The sequence below is a fragment of the Rutidosis leptorrhynchoides genome, chromosome 3 (genome assembly GCF_046630445.1).
Source record: "Rutidosis leptorrhynchoides isolate AG116_Rl617_1_P2 chromosome 3, CSIRO_AGI_Rlap_v1, whole genome shotgun sequence".
Classification (NCBI taxonomy): Eukaryota; Viridiplantae; Streptophyta; class Magnoliopsida; order Asterales; family Asteraceae; genus Rutidosis; species Rutidosis leptorrhynchoides.
In genome coordinates this window covers 323,255,673-323,261,672 of record NC_092335.1, presented here as the reverse complement: position 1 = coordinate 323,261,672, position 6,000 = coordinate 323,255,673, and the positions used below count along the sequence as shown (strand labels likewise).

The window sequence follows — 6,000 nt, the reverse complement described above, 5'->3', positions numbered from 1 at the left end:
TCTGCTCTAGCCGCTTTAGATGAACGAAAGATATCTTTTTCTTGGTGCCACTCATGAGAGTGGGAGGCTGTGTTATCAATAATTTTGTGAGCTTCGGTTGCGGTTTTCTTCATAATGGAACCACCAGCTGTTATGTCGATGTCTTTTCGTGTAGCAATGTCGCATCCTTGGTAGAATATGTGTACTATTTGATAAGTATCTAAACCTTGTTGAGGACATCCTCTCAACAATTTTCTAAATCTTGTCCACGCCTCATATAGAGTTTCATTTGGCTTCTGCGTGAATGTAACAATTTCTCCTTGAAGTCTCACAGCTTTAGATGCCGGAAAGAATTGTTTAAAAAATTTTTCAACTAAAACATCCCATGTATCAATCGCCCTTTAGGTAACGATTCTAACCAATCTTTAGCTTCTCCCTTTAAAGTCCAGGGAAACACATGAGATAAATCTATTCATCCTCAACTTCTCTGATTTTGAATAGAGTACAAATCCTATTAAAGGTTCGAAGATGTTCGTTTGGATCTTCTTTTGCCGTACCACTATATTGGCATTGATTAGTTACCATGTGTAGGATTTGTCCTTTGATTTCATAATATGGTGCATTAATATCTGGTTTAATAATGGCGTGACCTTGGCCAGTGCGTGTGGCTCTCATTCGGTCTTCCATACTTAGAGGTTTCGTTACTTCCATAATTGAATTTGTTGAATCTAAATCACTAAAGGATTCTGATTTAACGGTTTGTGGTTCAGGAGGAATGATTAGTGTTTCAGGATCTTGGAATTGTCCTTGAATATCCTCCGGATTCTCAATTGTGAGGTCGGGTTTAAAAAATGGATTATCAAAAATTTGAATTGGAGTACTTGGTCGACTAGATGATGATTCTAAAGAAAAATCAACGGCGACAATGTTGGCTAGATGTCTTGATCGAGTTACAGGTGGTGAACGTATGAAAGGTGGTGAACGTTTTGCTCGGTGCATTCACTGAATATCCTATTAGTTATAAAAATAAAAATTATATAAGTTATCAAATTAATAGACTTTTCTGATTTTGCCCACGTTTCGAATAGCCAATAGATGCAGCAGGTAGCCAGGACCCTTTAAATCGGAAGCCCACAACTCGCCACTAACAAATCCAACTATTACTACGAACCAGAAAATTTTGGATGTCTATCAATTTAACCGCTTAAAATAATTTTTCGTTGAAATTTTAGAGAAGAAATAGAAAATTCTATGTCCTAAAAACTAGAGCGTCGAGAAATAAGAAAGAAAAAGAGCGCGTCGGAAAACGTCGAAAAATAAAAGATCAAAAAATAATAAAAAGAACGTAGCGCGTCAAAACTTAAAAGTCTGAAAACTAAGAATTAAAAGTTGCGCTTAAAGGTTTTAAAGCTTAAAAGGAAATCTATATCCAAAACGGCAATAACTTAAAAGGCACTAAAATATATAAACGGCGTCGCAAAATTTTAAAGCGCCTAAATCTTAGTCTTTAGAAAAGGCACTTAAGGTATTTTACGGCAAAGTCTTAAAAGCTAAAAAAAATAAAGTAACTACGGCAAAATACTAGTCTTAAAACTACTTACGAACGATAAATTACAAATTACGAATTAAGCTATAAAAATACAAAATATAGAAATAAAACTTAAATTTATAAAAAGAGAATTTTTATAAAAATATTATTTTTATATTATTATTTTATAAAAGTATTAATTTTTAAATTAATAAAACTAAATAAAACTTAATATTACAAATTATATATTAAAACTAGAAATAAATATATATTAATTAACTAAAAACCCTAATTAGGTTTAATAATAATAATAATTAATATAAAACCCTAACTGCGTATTACTTACCTAGGATGTGTGTCAGACCAGTCATCCATGCGACTGCATGAATTTTAGTCTACTGGGTCATGCGATCGCATGGCCCAAGAATTCATGAATCCATCTGACTTTTAACAGGCTTCAGCCTAAATATAATTTATATATTTATTTGATTTTTAATTTTTACAAAATAATAAAAACAAACTTATATTTAAAAACTAAAAATAAAATATAAATACTTTTTAATTTTATATATTTTAAACGAAATCTTAAATTTTTTTTTCTTTTTATTATTTTTAACACTTATTATAAATACAAAATATTTTTATGAAATAAGAAATAATATATTTTTACAAAAATATAGTTTTACTAAAATATAGCATAAAAATATAGCGTTTAGCTGATCTCCCCGGCAGCGGCGCCAAAAACTTGATGTGCGTAGGGGTGTATACGAAATAGTTATATTTTTACTACGAAATACTACGAAATATTACACAAGTTTTATTAATTTATGGATGTGATATACCTAAACCTTGCTACAACACTTATAGGCAGTGTACCTAATCGTAGAGTAGTTTAGTTTTTAGTAAGTCCGGTTCGTTCCACAGGGAGCTAGCTGAGTTTAACGCTATATTTTTAACAACTATATTTATATAAAATATATATAATTATATATAGTAATATTATTGTAAAAGGGGGTTTTTACCATTTAATAACCGGTTTGTCGATTTTAAATAAAGCGTAAAGATAAATGACGATAAAATAAATGACAGAATTTAAATTGCGATAAAGTAAATTGCAGTAATTAAAATGAGAGTAAATAAAGGTACGATGAAATATGAAATAAAAGTATTATGCTTATTTAAACTTCCGTAATCATGATGTTTGACGTGTTGATTTTAATTTATTACCTGGGTTAATTGTTCTTTGTCCTGGATTATTTGATACCTATTTGGTTTTTGTCCATAATAGTTCATCGGTCATAATTATAAAATGCTCGTCAAATTAACCTTATTCCCGAAGTCAAATATTCCAACTAATTAGGGATTCGAATTGTAACAAGGTTTTAATACTTTGTTAGTAATTACACCAGGTTATCGACTGCGCGTAATCCAAGGTTTTAATACTTTGTTAACAATTACACCAATTATCCTTGTATGTAATCCACCCCTGTTTTAATGAGATATGAATATTAATTTACCCACTTGATCAGAATGAATAATTAATTATCCAACCCGAATAAATAATTAAATGATCGTAAAAGATGTCGTATAAACGTCACTAAATAGGACATACATAATCATTTTAATAATTATTAGATTAACTAATTTGAAGACAGGTTCGACAGGTTCCAATGAGTTGTCGCTCAATTAGACAATACCCCTTATCTATTAATAGTCATAGTCTAATGTCCACAAGTGTCGGTCTTTTGTCCAAACCTTAATTCTGGTACAAAATCTAATAACCCCGTCTTAATTTTTAGTCTAACATCACGATTACTTTGGCTCAAATAAGCATAATAATAACTTCGTTACGAGACATTAATTTAAAAAGGAAGAACATAGCTTACAGTGGTGATTAATCGCGTAGCGTTGCACGGACAGAATTTCGACTTAAAACCCGTAAAACATTCTTAAAATAACCTTATTATTTTTAACTTAAAATTAAAATTATAAATATAAATATAAATATATATATATATATATATATATATATATATATATATACATATATATATATACATATATATATACATATATATATATATACATATATATATATACATATACATACATATATATATATATATATATATATATATATATATATATATATATATATATATTACAGATGAAGAGAAGAGAAAAAGATATATATATATATATATATATAATACATCGAATTCATTGGCTTTTATAGATGTGGCCTCATAATTGAAGCCATGCGATCGCATGGAAATGCTTCTTCCAGGCCATGCGATCGCATGGCCAGCTGGATCCAGGTCAATCTCTTTTGTTTCTAGCTTGTCGACGTTTTATTTAAATATATATATAATATATACATAATTTATATAATTATTTAAATATTATATTATATTCTTGTGCATAGTAGACTTGTAATTTTTAGTCCGATGCGTCGTGCGTTGATAGTTGCCTCAGGTCCCGGTTCCGGATTTTCGAACGTCCTTGCGTACTATTTAATATCTTATACTTTGCGTTTTGCGATTTGTAATTTGCACAAAAAATTATTTTCCTTAACTCCCAAAATCCGCGCAAGTCTTTAACTCACTTTTAGTGGCACTTTTGAGTGCACTATGGCTTTAGTGGCACTTTTCAGGCTTTAGTGGCACTTTTTCTTCAATTCTTTAATCTTCGTGCTTTCTCGAATAGCATGATATTTGACAAAGATGTGTTTCGTTCTTCCGTGTTGCACCGGATTCTCTGCTATAGCAATAGCAGACTTGTTATCACAATAGATGACTGTTGGACTTTCTTGAGTCAGAACCAAGTCGGACAACAGTTTTCTTATCCAAATAGCATGATTAACAGCAGTCGCAATTGCAATGTATTCTGCCTAGGTAGTAGATTGTGCGACAATTCTTTGCTTCTTTGAGTTCCAGCAAAATGCACTTGAACTCCTCCTGAAATCATGATTCATAAAATGAGCATCGATCTTAGAATACCAAGCCCTCGGTGCTTGTTTTAGACCATAAAGTGCCTTATATAGTCTATATACTTTATCTTCTTGGCCAACTACTTTAAAACCTTGAGGTTGCTTTACGTAAATCTCCTCCTCAAGTTGAGCATTCAAAAATGCAGATTTCACATCAAGATGATGAATTTTCAAATTGCGTTGAGCAGCTACAACTAACAATAACTTGATTACGTCATGACGAGCAACTGGAGCGAAAGTCTCTCCAAAGTCCACATCTGCAATTTGAGAATATCCTTTCACTACCAACCTTGCCTTGTGTTTATGAATTGAACCATCAGGTTGAAACTTAGTTCTAAACACCTGATAATACTAAAAAGGAACATATATTTCATAGCAATATCCTTCCAATATGTAAAGCGTTTTGTTTTAATTGTTCTATTTTTAAGTAATAATCGTTTATATTAAATAAGTGCGAAGACAAAAGAAGAAAATGAAGATTTAAAGACGCAAATGACCAAAAAGCTCAAACATACAAGTTACAATCCAAGTGGTTCAATTTATTGATGAAAAACGTCTAAAAATTGACAAGAGTACATGCCGCGAAACGCAAAGTACAAGATATTAAATCATACGAAAAGTCGTTCGAGAAACCGGGACCGAGACATAAACCGGGCGTAAATGTACGAGACAACGGAGCCAAAATTACAAGTCAACTATGCACAAGAATATAATATAATATATAAATAATTATATAAATTATATATATATTATATTTATATATTAAATAAATAAGTCGACAAGCTAGGAAACAAAAGTTGGTGAGCTGGATACTGAACCTCCATGATCGCAGAGCTGCATAGGGTAAAACCTCCACGATCGCGGAGTTGCCAAAATCAGAATTTTCCTATAAAAGGCACGAGCTTCTGCCGAATCCAACACACCATCTACATATCTCTCCCTCTGTTAATATATATATATATATATATATATATATATATATATATATATATATATATATATATATATATATATATATATATATATATATTATTTTGTTTTATATTAGTTAGTTTGGGTAATGTAAACGGTTATTTTACGGGTTTTAAAGTCGGAGCTCTGTCCCTGTAACCCTACGCGATTAATGATCACTATAAGCTAAATTCTCCTTTTTAAATTATTGTCTCATATTTAAGTTATTATTATGCTTATTTGAGCTGAAGTAATCGTGAATGTTGGGCTAAATATTAAGACGGGGTTATTGTGCTTTGGACCATAATTGGGGTTTGGACAAAAGACCGACACTTGTAGAAATTGGACTATGGGCTATTAATGGGCTTTATATTCGATTAACTAAATGATATCTTGTTAATTTAATGTAGAGATTTACAACTTGACGTATTTATATATAACCACATACGCTTGATCGGGTACGGTAGGCGGGATATCTATAAATACTAATAATTGTTCATTTGACCGGACACGGGGATGGATTAATAGTCAATGGACTCATTAAAACATGGGT

General features: G+C 30.9%; 1 non-coding gene across 1 annotated transcript; it reads left to right on the top strand.

Annotated features, from left to right (window-relative positions):
- Positions 1-201: 201 nt before the first annotated feature.
- LOC139903327 (small nucleolar RNA R71) lies at positions 202-308 on the top strand. The gene has a single exon (XR_011778153.1). It is a non-coding gene; the product is annotated as a small nucleolar RNA R71 (small nucleolar RNA).
- Positions 309-6,000: the final 5,692 nt, after the last annotated feature.